A 17,860-nucleotide genomic window follows, 5' to 3' on the forward strand; every position below is an offset into this window, starting at 1 on the left:
ACCAGCACTTGCCAGGTGCCCAGAGACACCCTGGTAGAGGGCACAATATGGGCATGATCAGTAAAATGCTGAATTTTCTGTAAGAAATTGGAAAGATCACAGAAGGGGAAAAATGGCCAAGAGAGGTAGGCATGGCCTGACTCATCACCAAAACTGAATTAACACAGTGGTTAACCTAATCTCTTTATCTAGTCAATGTGAAACGACAGGTGGCTTGTACCTCCAGAAGTGCTGCTTGAAAAATCGAGGCAGATTAGCTTTGGATTTTGCTGTGAATAGCTCAATGGTGCTACCCCATGACCAGGCAGAAAACTACTTTGCCCTTCTAATTCTTTCTTAATTTTTTATTTCTTCTGCAAGTGACAGATAGGGTTTATCTTTCCACTGGTATGAGAGACTCTTGCTATGGAAAAGTTCTGTTTGTCCCTCTCCTGTTACCTGCTGCAGTGCTGTATTCATCTCAGACAGGGAGTTTTTTGGCACAGAGACCACTTCTGAACTCTGTTGCCCAGGTCTCCACAGGAGGGGCCACCCCAGCCGGCTGGCATTGCAGCTGGCCCTTACAAATGCCATGTCTTTTCTTGGGGAAGCAAAGCTGAAGAACAAACCATAAAGAAACTGTTTAAGGACTCTCAGTAAGTCACTAGTGGAGGCCTGATTGTTTTGTTCTTTCCCTTATTGGATGTCACTTGTCTTCCTTTCAATATAACTCGGAAAAGTTCAAGCATCAAAACACACTAGTAGAGACTCATGACTTGGAAAACTGATCTGGAGAGAAAACTGCTGGAGAGAGTCCAGCGTAGGGCAACAAAGATGATCAAGGGAGTGGAGCATCTCCCTTATGAGGAAAGGCTGAGGGAGCTGGGTCTCTTTAGCTTGGAGAAGAGGAGACTGAGGGGTGACCTCATCAATGTTTATAAACATGTAAAGGGTGGGTGTCACGAGGATGGAGCCAGGCTCTTCTCGGTGACAACCAATGATAGGACAAGGGGCAATGGGTGCAAACTGGAACACAGGAGGTTCCACTTAAATTTGAGAAGAAACTTCTTCTCAGTGAGGGTGCCAGAGCACTGGAACAGGCTGCCCAGGGGGGTTGTGGATTCTCCTTCTCTGGAGACATTCAAAACCCGCCTGGACACCTTCCTGTGTAACCTCACCTAGGTGTTCCTGCTCCGGCGGGGGGATTGGACTAGATGATCTTTCGAGGTCCCTTCCAATCCCTAACATTCTGTGATCCTGTGATTCTGTGATCTGGCCTGGAAACCCCTCATTCCCATTCACCAGCTTGTTTCCAGCCTCGCTGCAGAGTATTTCTGCACTACCAAACAAAAGAGGACCATGGACCCATCGTGAGGGCACTGCCTCTGACCTGCCCCTTGCTGGGCAGGTTTAAGCCGCACTGGTTGTGTTCACACAGTATCATACTTGGCCTGGGTCTCCTCTGAACCACAGGTGGTATCTCCTTGCCCCAAAGACATATTTTTGTTTTATTGTCTCCTTCTGGTGCAAAGGGTAAGAAATAACATATGCCATGCAGTGCAGCCCCCCAGCCGGGTACTTTATAGCCAGACACTGAAGGTGGGAGTGTGTTTCCCCCATTCAATGCTTTTGTGAGCTAACTCCAGTTGCTACAAAACTTGTGCCAGCCGGGGAGTCGAAGCCTGCAGAGCAAAGCCTGATGTGGTTCCCCACCGAGTGAGACTGGCTGCAGCTCCTCCAGGAGTGGCAGTCACCTCTCCTTCATTAAATCAGACATTTTGAGAGCCTGTCAAGAAAGCTTCTCTGGAGGGTGGCAGACAAGGTAGTAGGTGTTTACTTCATGGACAACAAATGAGCTCTGGTTGCCGGAAGCTCCTCCAGTGGTTCTGTAAAAGAGTAGAGCAGCATATTGAAAAACGAAGCCCATACACACCATGTCGGACCTGATAAAATGCAAGATTTTGGGGTCCCAGCAACAGAGAAGTGTCAGGTGTTCATGAGAGTAAAAGAGGCACCTTTTGGGGAAAGGTTGTGTTGAGACTAATCTTCTGTTTACTCGTGTCTTCCAGCTGCTTTCCTGTGGAGATGTGGCGCACACACCTCGTTGGCTGAACCGACCTACAGTGCAATCATAGAGAGGGCCAGAGCCAAGTGTCTGTAACAAATTATTTATACTATTTTTCATAAGGATTTGTTTACCAGCATACAGGAGCTAGATGGAGGAGCCACAGCTGCATGGCAGCACAACCACCTTCCTCGGAGCTGAGCTGGAGAACCACCCTCCTCTAATGGACTATGATTTTTCTATCAATCAGTCTTCTGACCTTTGTCAAAAATACATGGCAGTTCGGGCCTGTCACCAGCGCCAACAGCACTCTGTCTTCCCCAGCATCCCTCCCAGCAGAGGCATGGGGCAGGAGATGTTATGAATTGAAACAGGCCTGGGGACAAGGTGCCAGCCTCTTAGAAATGCATTCCTCTTGGCAAGCAGTAAGCAAGCACTTCTTTTTGACGAGAGCCTCGTGGTGTATCCCAAAAGCAGCAGGCAGCCCTGGAGATGTTTTCCTCAAGCCAGGGCCTGCCGGAGCAGCATCACTGGAAGGGAGCATCCATGAACGCTAAGGAAGGGTTACCTCTCAGCTAAACATGAATGGAGGCTTATTTGGCTGAGGAAGGCTCCTCCCTTCCCTGTTTTGGGACCTCGAAGAAGCATTCACTGACTTACAGGAGGATTTACACTGTGTCCCAGTGCTGCTTGGCTTCCTGGCCATGGGGACACAGGGTTTCCAAGAATCCCAACAGCTTGTGAGAGGCTCCGAGCTGCTGCCTGGCAGGAGAGGTGCTGGCTTTGCACATCCACACAGCCACTGGGATGGAGGAGCCTGGCCAAAGTACTTTTTTGGCATGTTTTGCTTTCAAAAAAACATTCAGAAGTATAAATTTAAACTGACAAGTTTAAGTCACTAGAAAGCCCCGAGGAAGAGGCTTGGTATTGCTCATGTAGGAGCTCTCAGCTGACATGTGGTGTAGAAAATATCAGTCTTCTGAAAGGAGGTGTTTAATGTTAGCTTGACACCTTTTTTGTGGTATCAACGCAGAGAGACATGGTAATTGTACTGCTTTTGCACAAATGCAAAATTCAGGCAGCCTCAGCTTAAGAAAATAAAACATTAAAGTTTAGATTGCAGTTACTCTTGGTATGAAAAATAAAAAATTTAAATACTCAAGATATTAAAGTTGAGAACAGGGCTTTCCCGCTTTCTCCTATTTATCTGCTTTTGTGTGCTCATAGCTACTGAAACAATGGAGACAGCAGGGAATAATAAAACCGATTAACTGTAGAAGTGAGTGTAGATCAACTGGCAACTGACATTTCTCCAATATCACTGCACTTTGTAATGAATCTGGGTCCCCAAGGACCCCGTGACCGAGAAATGCATGCAGAGAACATTCACTATGATTGTGTGTGTAATCCAGTTGTTTGCATGTGCAAATATCAGTCTGTATCCCACCGTCTGCCAGAAGGTCCCCGCTGCATACCTACACCAAGTCACACTCAGAGTAAACTACGTGTGGTATTGCATTAAAAAAAAAAAAAAAGCCCACAGGAGAAACCACACAGGGTAAGCAGCCAGAAATATAAACCACGTGTTCTCTGGCACTGCTTGGCCATGTTTCATGTGTCTCTGACTCCTAAACATTTCCCTGGGGCAGCGTGGGTTCCCATTTACTTCCATGAACCATATCCTCCCTTTTCTTAGCTGTCTTTCAGGGGCCCTTCAAAGGCAGAAATCCTCTGAAAACCATCTCTCTCGGGAAGGGACTTGTTGTGACGAGAGCCACGGCGCAGAATGACCCAGGCTGCAATGCTGCAAAATAAATGTCTCACCTGTGGGACCTGGAAATCCCATTTTTCGAGAATGTTCCAGCTTCAGTATGTACCAACAACCTTCAGAGAAGAAAAAAAATAGCTTTTAAATAACTTTCCTGATTTCTTTTGGAAATCAGAAAAAGCTGGTGTCCTGAGTTAGGCGCATCACTAGTGGAGCCAGGCCGCATGAGTGAGTCCCCGGTGATTACAGGGACTTCTCTCATTTTATTCCCTGGCCCTGCTGTGATGATGCTGCCATAGGACAGCCCTGGCTGGCCCCCACTTGTTCAAGCCCACGGTGTGGTGGGAACGGGGTTTTTGGTGTTGTGGATGAGGATCAGTGGGTGACAGCCTTACTTTTCTCCTTTGGGCTTTTACACCAGTGAAACTCCCGCTCCAAGCTGCTGATGCTGGGACTACTGTTTGGGCAGCTGCCCCTGTGGTTTTGCTTGAGGAAAATCCTTCTGAGAGGCTCTGGCTTGCTTTTCAAGAACACCCCTCACACATCAGTGCAGGTCGAGCCATGCTCCCATTAGCATCAGATTGGGCATGTTGCACGATGTGACCTTCTTCTCCTGGGTACTGCAGTTCACGTGTGTGACAATCAATCTGAGGTGTTTCCCCAGCTCATGGCTCATCTTCCCAGTTTATTGTAGATATTAAAAATCAGAGCGGATTTCACAGCTTAAGTCTCCAAAATGCTGCCATCCCATTCAGGTAGCATTCTGTCATTAACTCTTTGATTATCCCTTTCAGTCTTTGTGGGTATCTCTTTGGAAAGCTCACAGAGACCATCCTGAAAGAAAAAGTGGTGGGGTGTATGAACTCAAGCTAAAACAGAACAGAATAGAGTAGGAGTCATAGAAAGAGCCTAGAGAAGAAGAAGGAAAGAAAAAAAAAAAAAAAAAAAGAGGGAACTACATATTACTGAAAAATTGAAAATCCAGAGTTCATTCAGCCACAAAAATACAAGAAGTGAGAGGTATTGGTGCATTAAATAATGCACAGAATATAAGGAAAACCCATCAATTAGCTTTTGTTCAAGCACATTACAGCACCCAAGACAGAGTGTGCTTGAAAAGCACTGTATTTTTAGGAGTATAAAGTACAAAACCTCTTGACGCAACAGTTTGCACTCAATGGCAGCCATGTCAGACACAGTGCCAAGCTTCTCTTTTTCCACAGTGCTTCTATTTATCATCCACTTCTGCTTTATATTTTTATCCTTTTACCAGATGTTCACTGCATACCTTACTCACAGATATCCATGGTACTGTGAGCCACTCCATTGGGCTCCCTGGTGAATCTCCATCCCACCTGTGCATCCCATCTAGTTTCAAAATTCCAGCGGTCCAGGGTCTTTCCTCCAGCCCCACTGGTATGGTGCCTTGTCTTGGCTCTTGGCAGCCATCTCAGGACCCGAGAAGCCCTTGGCTCTTGCATGTATGTTCATGCGAATTGAGAGCACCCAAAGCCAGTGGGAGGCTCAAGACAGAAGGGGCGGTTCTGCTACTGACTGGCTCAGAAACACTGTTGGTCTGGTTGGACCTTGATTGGACATGTTTTGACTGTTCTGACCTTACCATGCCCAAGAACAGCTTGGATATCCATCCCTTGCTTGTTTTCATGCTAAGTCCAGTATGTCTTTCCCAGAACCCCCAGTACAAAGTCTCCCCTGGTTCACTACTTTCAGCCTCTCTCTCCTTGGGAAGTAAATGCCATTGACAAGGACTTTTGTCATCTTTCACATAAGGGACATTCTGGTAGCTCCCCCATTCTTCAGCCTACTAATCTCTCTGAAGTTTCAGACTACTACTTTGGGTACTTTTCATTAGAATACTTTCAAACTATTGCCTGGTTTGAAAGCTATTGCTCCACTCATTATTTGCAATGCTGTGATGGTTAATGGAATATGGATAATGCAAAGGAGTTTCTGAATCAGAGGCACTTCAGTCACAGACAAAGCTTAAACTTTGCAGGTCTAAGGGGAAAAAAAACCCCTCCAAGCAAACCTCTCCCCTTCCTCCCTGTGCCAGGATCCTCACTGCTCTAAAGCATCTCAGGGGTTGTCTAATGTCCATCTGGATGCATCTGGCTCTGCTCTCTCTACTCAGTCCCTGGGTTCCTGCTGTACATGAGATTTCCTCCCAGGTTTGCAGAGATCTGACTATGGAAATGCTTCTGGTCCAGTGTCCTCTGCTAGTGGGTCTCCAGGGCAGGTAGGAAGGGACCCTCAGGATCATTGAGTGCAACCATAACCTAAATCTAGCACTAAACCGTGTCTCTAAGAATCTCGTCCAAATGCCTTTTAAAAACCTCCAGGCATGATGACTCCACCAGTTCCCTGGGCAGCCTGTTCCAATGCCTGACAACCCTTTCTGTAAAGAATTTTTTCCTAATATCCAATCTAAACCTCCCCTGGTGCAACTTGTGGCCATTTCCTCTTGTCCTATCACTTTCTACTTGGGAGAAGAGACCAACCCCCTCCATGCTACAACCTCCTTTCAGGTGGTTGCAGAGAGCGATAAGGTCTCCCCTCAGCCTCCTTTTCTCCGGGCTAAATAGCCCCACCAAGCAGCTGCCCTGGGATCAGTGCTGGTGGCCACTGAAATTTAAGCCACTCAGTCAAAGCTGAGACCATTTTTCCTCCTTTTCAAACTCCGTGTTCCACTGAGAGCAAGAAGCAAGGCTTCCCATGAGGTTGCCTTGTTCCCAGCAGAGGTGGGAAACACAGACTCGAACCCATCTGAAGATGCTGATATTTTCCACGCAGAGGAACTCCCCTCTGGATTAGAAGGTCAGTGGTCACAGGAGCAAGGACTCCATGTGTCCCACACCCTGTTGAGTGGTTCAGCGGGTTTCCTGCAGGGTCGGTGCAAGAGGCTGCAGCCTGCCTGGGGCTCAGTGCCGGGCTTCTGTCTGTGTGAGTTTCTCAAGGCTGGTTGGGCAGGAGTCCTCAGAGTAGCTGGGTATCTTCATATGCACATCAAGTATGAAAGAAACACTGCAAATAGGAAGGCCATGTTTGACTGCAGCATGTAAATGCATTTATATCTTCAGCAATTGTCTTGAGAAAGGTCATTAGTCTTCAGCAGATTTTATAAGGAGCAAGCTGTCTTCTGTGAAAAAATTGTTTTTCTTTCCCCAGTTCCATTACCACATGCAATACTTAGCAAAATTCCCTCCATACCTGTGGGTTGGCAGCTGTGATGGACTATGTTTCCCTCCATCTGCATGGCTTTTAGGTCATTTGGCAGGTTTCAAGTCTGAACCCTTTTAAAAAAATTATGCAACACAGCTGACTTCCTCTGGGCTACAATAAGAGAAGTGTCTAAAAAAAACCACCCTTCCAAATCCATATTTTTGATGTTACCATCAGTTTTGTTTTCCTGTTTAGTTTCATTTTTACTCACTACAACAGCCCTTCTCCTTATCATGTTCAACAGAAACAGGCAGTGGTTACGATGAGATGCTTTCAGAAAGCAGTCACATTAACTACTCAGCATTTCATCAGCACCAGACATTCATTACTAGTCTACCTTCAAACACTTAGTTAATTCTCAGATAAAGCTGAAAGGAGCAGCCTGTGAGGATCACCTATGGCGAGCACCTTCGCGACAGTGTGTGTCAGGTATGTGGCACTACCACCTGGTCCTTCTTGGTGACCAGGTGAAGTGGTGCCAGGTGGATGTGAAAAACAGGAAAAATAAGTTTTAGTCAATGTAACTGTTCTCCTTCTCCTCAGATGTAAACTGGACCTGGTGCATCTGCTGGCCTAGGCTAGAGAAAGACCAAAGATAAGAGGGGCATCTTGGTCTCCTGGGTCCCATGTCACACACCACCATCTCATTCCTTTTATCACCCTGTGGAGATAAAAAGAGCAGTTGGTTTGATTTTAACTTAGTTCCACAATAAAATTATCTTTTGTCAGGAAAGGCCTTTCTGTCTGTCATGCTGGTCATAAATCATTTCATCTGATTTGCACACATCTTGGGCAGAAAAGCTTTGCATAGTCTACCACTGAAAGACACTGTTAATAATCATAGGAAAACGAAGTTCATACCATGCTTTAAGCTACATGTGTCAGCTGATTATTCTTGCAGAATGCAATATTATTTCCCACTGAGGACAGGAGCTGCTTTTTTGCCTCTCCTTCCACCTTGTGTTAGTTGTGCTTCGTTGTGTTGCATCCTCACTGCTCTCCGGCCTGCCCTCTTAGGTTCATTCTGTCCTTCCCGACAAAGAAACCAAGTTTGTGGCCCAGAGTATTTATTTGCAGCACCCTGATAGCTGTGCTTTTCTAATATCTGTACTGATCTTGGGAGGAGAGGGAAAACTAATACCTATGAGATTAAATCATGGCTTGGTGGAAAGCAATGGCAGCGTTCCCGCCGGCTTCATTATGGCCAGAATTTCATGCTGGGAGTGCACGGGGAGCTAAATACCTTTACTATCTCCTCTAACTGCCTGCCTCACCACTGAACCAGGGGCCCACAGAAATGCCTGCCAGCTGCTGCCTCTGCACAGCCCCAAAATAAAGGAAAAAAAGGTCTGGTGGTGACTCGACCCCTAACTCATTATACCAACAGTGATGCTAACAAAGCTCAGTTTGTGCCTCTCTGGCTGGGAGGAGGGTGCAGGTACGTGCTTTGGCTGGTGCGGAGGGGCCACAGCATCCCTGGGACCCACCAGCTGGCTGCGCTGGTGCAGAACTGCTGGACATTGGCATGGAGCCAGGCCTGCAAAACAGCCTGCTCATGTTTTAAGTCCATTTTGCTGAACATGCTGTTGGGAGGGTGCATCTACAGAGATTTGCTCCCTAAATTGCTTTTTCCAGCTCCACGTTGTCTCAAGATGCTCCTGCCTGCCAAACCTTTTAGTCTGGGAGCCTGGTTTAACTAAGCCTGTTGAACTTGGGGATAGTGTCGAGCCTCTGCCAGCAGCCCTGCCATCCTGTGTGTCCCCGGGTAACATGTGAGTGATCCAGCTCAGCTCAGGTCTGCAGCAGGTCAGGTTTTGGCCTGCGATGCTGGGTATGCCTCCCAGTGTGGTGCATGATAGCCAAGCACTCCAGTCCTTCGCCCAGGACAGTTTGTGTGAACATAAGTCAAAGAACAGTTTGGGAGAGCTGATACTCTCTCCAGACAGCTATTTTAGTACTTTTGGTAAGATTACAAGGGTTCACCAGTTTGGAAGATCTGGTTTCATGATCAGCTTAAGCAAGTTTGTGTGGCTGCTGAAGGCGTAAATTATTAAATGCCTGTGGTACACTGGGACTGCATCCACCACATCCATAAAGAGTTCATTACCCCAGCTTCGAATGACAGCAGTTACATTTTCTCCTCTGTTTATCCTTGTGTTTTGTGGCTCCAGACATGTCTGTTGCAGAATTTTTCGCCCTCTGCTGCAGAAGTTGAGATTTCACCCTTACATGTGGCACTGATGAGCAGAAGGACTGATCACAAACAGGTTGCATTTTTGCAATGCCACTGAAGAGTCAGTCCCTCTCCTGGACCTTGGGCTTGTGAGGCTGAACATCAAAATCAAACACGGGACTTGCCCTGGCTGAAAGCTGAATCTACCAAAACCACAAAAAGATGAGTATTCCCAGCAGCACAGCAGAGGGCAGGAACCAGCCCAGAGGCAGAGTGGGGAATGAAATGGCTCCTGTCAGCAGCAGGCTGTATTAGATCAATTTAAAGGAGTCAGGAAACCTCACCATCTGTGGTAAACAGTTGTGGGTTTTATCTCAAGAAAGATTATTCAGGAAAAGGGGACTGCTCCTGCCCAGGCCAAGGTGATGTCCAGCCATGACCACAGCAGTAGGTTAAAGCTAACACACTCCATGCACCCGTGCTTCTTAGCTGGCAGGTCCTCTGTGTGGACCCACCTATAAAGCCTCTGGTAACACTACAGGACACTTTGGCACTTACTGCTGGAGAATGGCTTTAGTTGGCACCTGAAACGCATGTGTGAGCTCGGTACCTAAACCAGGGCCCCTGGATCCCACCCTGCACTCCTGTGCTTTCTTCAGAAGATGTTTTCTTACAGCAGGCTCAGAGTACAGAGGCACGGTGAAGTAAGAGATGGCTTGCACGCCTCTTTCCACTGGAAAACACAAGGTTAAATACTGTAAGCCCTTGGCCAAAGCAGGCCAGAGTGTCCTATGGGACCAATCCTGCCCTCGCTGAAGTCAGTGGGAACTTTGTCTGGTTTTGCTGACTGTTGTGAAATTATTGTCTAAATCATTGCATCATTCTGGGATTGAATTTATCACGTACATAAAGAGTTTATTATCTTGTGCTGGAATGTGAGCACTCATATTTTGTACTCTGTTTATCACTGGCTTTTAAAATTATAAGCTGACATCTCTTGTGTACAGGGACTTCTTGCCATTCATTATCATAAAGTCAGGATTTCAGCTGGTTTTTTAGCACTGGGGACGGGAAGGATGACCACAAATAGCAGTTCAAGGCTTAGTGTTCAGGACTGTACCACCCTGGACCTTATCTACCTGAATAACATGGCAGATAGAGATTTGTGTACAACCAGCTTAACCCCCTGTCTGATATCAAAGTGGGAACTGCATGGGAAAGATGCTGCTCACAGGGGAGGTGCCGAACCTTGGACTCTGGCATTTTTCTCATCTTCATCATTTTCCAGAAACAAAACATAATGACTTGGGAGGGCTCATGCCCAGGACCTCCAATCCCTATATAAAAAAATGTCACAGAAAATGAGATGTAGACATTTACTGCTCTTATGTGTACTTGCTGAAAATTATCTCCTCCTTGCTCCTTTAACCACTAACATTGAAACACCTGATACAAAGACCTCAGTGAGATGATTCAGGGGGACTTCACTTTGAAAAAGGCTCCTAGGAAGTGTGTAACCTCCTTGGAAAGACTGTGTAGCAATCCATCATTTTATCTGAATGAGGTTATCCCACAGGGCACCATGGGCTAGTGGCCCACGCTGGGCAGGACCCGAAAGCAGAGCACCTCCTGAGGCTGTGAATCTCCCATACAGTACCTCTGCTTCTGGATGTTTAATTTTTGTGTTATTTGCTCATATTTTGGCATTGCTGCAAAAAATTTCCTGGCCTTTGAAATACAAAGGTGTGTACTGCACAAACAATAAATCAATAATCTAAGTTGAGACTCGCCATGAGCAGGGCTTGTCTGCAATTGCCTCCTGGCAAACATTTAAATGAACTTATTTGAACATATCTGTCACTGTTCTTTACAGACTCCAGAAAAATGCATGCGAACAGAAGAAGGTGCCGCGTTCAGCAGCTTCACACCCAACGTTACCTCCATGTGTTGGGAAAGCTTGTCAAGAAAAGGCAAGTGCCAGCAGCAGATACCTGCTTCCCTTGTGATCAACATCACTGGGAAGCATTTTGTGGCTTCAAAGATAAGGCCTGGAAGGCTGTCAAGAGAAAGATAATTCTCCCAGTGGGTTATTTAATGAGACTCCTACTCTGGGGGAAGGGCACACAGAAACATGGGTTGAAGTGACTATGCCAAGGGTATCAGGCTGTGTTTTCCTTGACTGATCCGCAGTTCTTCTCTTTCTGGCCCACACAGTCTCCTGGCACCCCTGCACCTCTGAAGATCCAGTGCCTTTCAGTGTGGTACAGGCAGCAAGAGATGTGTGTGTGTATGTTTGTGTGGATGTGTCATTCCAATCTCAGCAAGACCTTCAGTTTGCATTTGTTTTGTCTCTGCGTGGCCAGCCCTGCCTCCCATGCTGCAGCTGCACCTGCCCCACTTGCCCACCTCACTGCCCTGGCTCCCGGCAGCTGGTTTTGGTGGCCAGCCCCAAAGCACGCACACCTTTGAGGCAAGCCACCAGCCCAACACCTCCCACCCACTTCTAGCTGGCAGCAGCGGCAGGACTTGTGGGAGACATCACCGCCTACCTGCATGCCCAGGTGTTTGACTTTGTAGTTTGGAAGCACTGCTGCTCACTGCTTGGGACCTCGGGGGTGACTGCCCCTGATCCCAAGAAACATCTGGCATCAAGGGGAGTGGGTGACATAAGAACCAGGTGGGCATCAGTTCCTAATTGACATGGACAACACCAAGCACTTGCCAGATACCTCTTTCCTGGTGGATCAGTGCTCACAGCATCAAGCACAGCACAGGTGCAGAAGGAGCAGGCACCCAGACCTAGCAAAAGAGGATGTTTCCTGACAGAAATAAAGCTCAGATTCAGCAAATGTATTCTGATTTTCAGTTTCTGTGGTTACAGACAAAGTTTCTTCACATGATCACATCAGCTCAAGCATGCAAGCCTTTCCAGGAAGGGTTTCATGTTGAAATTTTTGGCTTCTTCAAAGAGAAAGCTGATTGGGTTCAAGCTCCCCCAGAGTATAAAGGGGTTTTTATATGGGACTTCAAAACTGCTGTTTTTCACTCCACTTCACAGTTCAGTCTGGCAGGGATCTACCAGATCTTCAGACTTTTGAGCCTTGTTCCTTTAAAAATCGAGCTCACCACAGTCAAGCAAATACTCACTCGAACTGCACTTTGATGAGCTGCAAAATAAGTGAAGTTGTGGAAGGAAAACCTCGAGTGCAAAGAGCATTCGAGTATGCGATAGTTTCCAAAAGTCTCCTACAACAGGATGAGCCAAACTGGAAAATTGCAGTGTAGTTTTCTATTGACCCCCACCCAAGCTCAGCACTATTTGAGCCACAGTTTTTAATCTGGCCCATCTTCACTTATTATTATTAAAAAATAAAGCAGAGCATTCTAAGAGAGTTTTAAAATAGCTCAAGTGTGACTCAAATCAAGCAAAACATGTCATTTTAAGCTTAAAGAAAATGTTTCATCCTTAATTTGCCCTGCAACATTCTAATCCACAAAATGAGGTGCTATTCGCACCACTAGCCCAGCATGACTCTTCTGGGTCAGGGCCAGAAGCAGATCCAGGTTTCCATGGGTGGAGGCAGGGACCAGCACTTTGTGCCTTCAGTGTTTGCACGGAGGCGAAGGGGAAGCGTGAAGAGAGCCACTGGTGGCTGCATCTCCCTTTGAGAGCTGCTGAGGCCAGCGAGGAGGTGGGCAGCCCACTCAGCGGGGCAGGGATGGCACCGTGGTACGGATACGGCATATTCCTCAGCCCTGTGCTGCCCACCAACTGCTTTTCAGCAATATTGGGCAGCCCCGACCCTGCAAAACTGTCCATGGATTTGCACAGCTGTTGGGACAAGGTTACTTTCTCCCATTAGCTTTACTTTTCATCTCTCAGTACCTTAGAAGAATTGTGCTAATGTCTTTATCTGCTTCTCTTTTTTTTTTTTTCTGAGTGTAAATTCTTTCTTTTCTCCTCTTTTCCTCTATTCTCAAACACTAATAAAGCCTCTCTTTGCTGGAGTGGCATTAAGGCCTGGCTCTTAGCTAGACTTCAGCGTGCTGTCACACAAACCCCGAAGGGCAGGTGACTGCACTTACTCTGCAGAGGTGGGGCCAGGTGTGTAGCTCAAGGACACAGTCATGTGGCTTCATGATGCACTTCAGCTATGACTTCTATCTCTCTCTATATAGAGAGAATCTATATGGTGACCAAGGGAGGCACCTTAATGCTCCCTCCAGTCCCCAGCCATTTGAACACCCTTCTTTCACTCATCTCCTGCCACAAGCCAGCTGAGGTGCTGGCACTGAAGAAAGGAGGAAATCCCATATGACCAGAGGTGAAGGAGCAGGCATGGGGCTGTCTTTTGGCTGTGTGGACTTTCAGGCTGGCCTGAGGCAGCCCTGGCAGAGCAGCACAGCTCAGAGCTGAGCTACAGCTCTGCAGTGCCCTGGAGAGCCACAGGAGCTCCTTCCCCAGCACCCCACTCCCACAGATGTCAGAGGTAATATGGTGGAGATGGATGCCCGGAGCAAACCTGGCTGTATCCCCAGTGCTGCACAGACAGCCTCTCCCCCATGCCACCCCTCTGCTACCCTTGGCTGCCTTAGACCAAGCCATTGCAGTGTGGGTACTTCAAACCAAGACATCTGCAGTCCACTGGTAGAAGGTTCGGTGAAGTGCTAATTTCAGAAACAGGAGAATATTTTATGGATTATTACTCTTTTCCCTCCTGAGCAGCTATCAGTGTTCAGAATCTCTGTGCGAAGGCAAGTTGTAAACATTCCCCAAGCAGCCCGGCACAAGCTGGGCACAGGGACACAGAGGCAGCCCCTGCGATGCTCTGGTTAGAAAACGTGGCTAATCGCTCTCATATTTTTCCTCCAGGCATAGACAGCCCAGAGATTGCCATAAAGACTCTGTTTTACAGTCTCCCTGAAGGGTAATTAGCAGCAATAAAAATGTTTTCGAAATAGCAGGCTGGTTAATAGTGTGCACAACATAGGAGAGCTTTGAGTCCCAGCATCAGCTGTGATGAGGCGTGAAATGCCTCCAAACCCATGAGTAGTCCAAAACAAAAGCCTGTGTTTTGCCTCTCCACCATACAGCAGCAGCAGTGTGGGACATGCAGGGGAGGTGTTGCTTCAGGCAGGACAGAAACATAAAACCCTTTTGTATTTAACCATTATCCAAGTAAAAGAAAATGAAATCTCCCTTGTGGAAACTGAATTCAGAGCTGTGCACCTACATATGGATGGCTGGAACCAGCAGGAGATATCGTTTTGCGTCTTCACTTACTTGAGGAGATTTGCAAGGGCAAGAAGCTCAGTGTGATGGTGTCCTGCCGATCAAGCTCGTGTCCTCTCCTGAACCTCTCATTTGCCTCTTCATGTTCAAATTCCAAAGTGTTCCTGCTCTCACAGAATCACAGAATCACAGAATCACAGAATGTTAGGGATTGGAAGGGACCTCAAAAGATCATCTAGTCCAATCCCCCTGCCAGGGCAGGAACACCTAGGTGAGGTTACACAGGAAGGTGTCCAGGCGGGTTTTGAATGTCTCCAGAGAAGGAGACCCCACAACCTCTCTGGGCAGCCTGTTCCAGTGTTCCGTCACCCTCACTGAGAAGAAGTTTCTTCTCAAATTTAAGTGGAACCTCTTGTGTTCCAGCTTGAACCCATTACCCCTTGTCTTACTGTTGGTTGTCACCGAGAAGAGCCTGGCTCCATCCTCGTGACACCCACCCTTTATATATTTATAAACATTGATGAGGTCACCCCTCAGTCTCCTCTTCTCCAAGCTAAAGAGACCCAGCTCCCTCAGCCTTTCCTCATAAGGGAGATGCTCCACTCCCTTCATCATCTTTGTTGCCCTGCGCTGGACTCTCTCCAGCAGTTCCCTGTCCTTCTTGAACTGGGGGCCCCAGAACTGGACACAATATTCCAGATGAGGTCTCACCAGGGCAGAGTAGAGGGGAAGGAGAACCTCTCTCGACCTACTAACCACCCCCCTTCTAATACACCCCAGGATGCCATTGGCCTTTTTGGCCACAAGGGCACAGTGCTGGCTCATGGTCATCCTGCTGTCCACCAGGACCCCCAGGTCCCTTTCCCCTACACTGCTCTCTAACAGGTCATTCCCCAACTTATACTGGAACCTGGGGTTGTTCCTGCCCAGATGCAAGACTCTACACTTGCCTTTGTTATATTTCATTAAATTTTTCCCCGCCCAACTCTCTAGCCTGTCCAGATCTCGCTGGATGGCAGCACAGCCCTCTGGCGTGTCAGCCACTCCTCCCAGCTTGGAGCTCTCCTCCAAGAGCTCCTTCAACAAGCCAGAAGGAAAGGCTTGAAGGGGATGAGAGCTGAAGGACGTGCCATGGGCTGCCTGCTGAGCCTTTCAGCCTGCACAGCTCCCTGCCAGCCTACTACCCCGGCGCTGGTGCTGCTGGGGACTCACCACCTTCAGCTCTCAGGGACAGCAGGTTCTTCCTTCCAAGCTGATCAAAAGAAAGAGCAAAAGGAAACCCATAAACGATACAGTAACCAGGGGTCTGGGGCTGGCAGAAATGAACGTGCAAGCGCCAAAGGAGGCAGAGCAAGTGGTGGGCTCCAGGTGTGCCCTTCTGGTTGCTCTTTCCAGTGGATTTTGAGCCTTGCACCTGACAAACCCCACTGCAGGCAGCTTTGGAACTTTGGAACTACATGTTACAGACAGCACATCGCCACTGTCACCGTGACAGTGAAGGTGTCTGTAATATGCAAGTGTTGCGACTGACAGAGAAACAGATTTTAACAGGTTACACCAAGATCTTTCAATGTTGTTTTAAACAGCAAAAATTTAACAAGAGGTACATTAACAGTTAGATGGGACCAACACATCAGTATTGGTTAATTTGGAGTTGGTAGACTGGTCTGTCCTCTGTAATCAAAGTCCATGTGAGAAATCATTACAGCAGTACCATAATAGTCTTCTATAAATCCACTGGAGCATCACATGATGTTGTGCTTAAAGACCTTTCGCTCTGGATACTTCTTTACTGCATTGTTCTCCACATCTGTTAATGTCATACATACACAGAAAAAAAAAGAGGTTTCAATTTACAATTCAGAAATTAGTTGTAATCTTTCTATGCTTAGAAAATATTTGTCCATAAAATCATAATCAAAATTATCCTCCTTTCACTAACAAGTATCTCATTGTAAAACTGAATTCTGGTTTGGCTCTGAAGGATATTGTGAATCTTTCAATAAAATAATATGCATAAATGTAGTCTTGAGTTCCTGCATGTGCCTTGTATGAATAAAATACTTTATTTAAATTCCTTCCATTAGTGGCAAGAGCTAGTTTTAACCTGGTCTGTTAATGGTATTCAATATTATATTACCCCCAAAGTCTGCAAAATTGTATCGGATAATTTTTTTTAGAACAGATACAATGCCTAAATAATTTTCACAAGAGTGCTCTGGATGAAAATAAATATCCACAAGGAAAATATTTAGACAAATGGATTGGTCTGAGTTATTTGGCTTAAATTCCAAAATACTATTCCTACCCAAGTACTTTAAGAGCTTGGATGGGTTTCTGGTTGGCACTAAACACAAAACACCAAATGAGTTGTGAATGAAAGTGCATGGAACAGGTTTTGATTGTTGACTGCAAGGCTGGTACGTTTCTTTGGCCAATAATTGGCAAGATTTACTTCTACAAAGACATCTGTGACAGCAGGTCAAATCTCGCTTTACTGAACTGACACTATGCCATCTAGCTATAACAAACACATTTCACACGTTTTGGGTTTGAAGTATTCCCAGCCCTATGCTGCCCTAGCACTGGAAGAGGCTGGACCTGACATTGGAGAGAAACAGCTTTCCTTGGGACCACCAAGAGCATGTCCACCACTGTCCCTTGCACAGTGTATAACCACAGACACTGCAAGGTTATGGGGACTATTGCAAGGATATTGGGGATTTAAGGGCCCTGGGGAGCCCTTAGCAGCCAGGCAGCTTAGGACACTCAAAGACGGACACGGTCTGAGCTCTCCCCTCGCTCCTCTCTGCTGATCTCCAACCAAGCGTGCACGTATGGGGCTAATGTGGTGTGCAAGAGCACTTGGGGAAATCAAATGCCTGTTTGATGAGGGATCAAAACATAATAAATGGGGGTAGCTTGACAAGTGTTGCCAGAAAGACCCGAGAACACACTATTATTAAACGCAAACCACCACCAAATCTCTGCAATGGCTGGTATGCTCATACGATGAGAAAATAGTTGCTACTTGGCAATATCAGAGCTTGGAAGCTATCAGATGACCGTCTGTTTTTCCAAAAACATTTCTCATCAAGGGATGCAAGCCATTCTCATAAAGCTAATAGCTACAGGCCAGCTCAGAGTCCTGGGAGCCAGATCCCACTCTAATTCCTTGTGATTGCAAGGTGAAAGAACAAAGAGCTATATCCTGCCATTGATACTTTGTCAGACCACTTAATGGACATAGCTTGGAGACCCAGATATAGATCAATGGCAGGATACAGTCATAATGACCCAAGCTGAGCTAAAAGAATGGTATCTTCCTATTTCAGCTTAATATGACATAGCACTTGCACATAATGGAGACCAGATTTTTCTTTTGAATGAGTTGTCAAAGTA

Source organism: Caloenas nicobarica, chromosome 1, assembly GCF_036013445.1.
Source record: "Caloenas nicobarica isolate bCalNic1 chromosome 1, bCalNic1.hap1, whole genome shotgun sequence".
Lineage (NCBI taxonomy): Eukaryota > Metazoa > Chordata > Aves > Columbiformes > Columbidae > Caloenas > Caloenas nicobarica.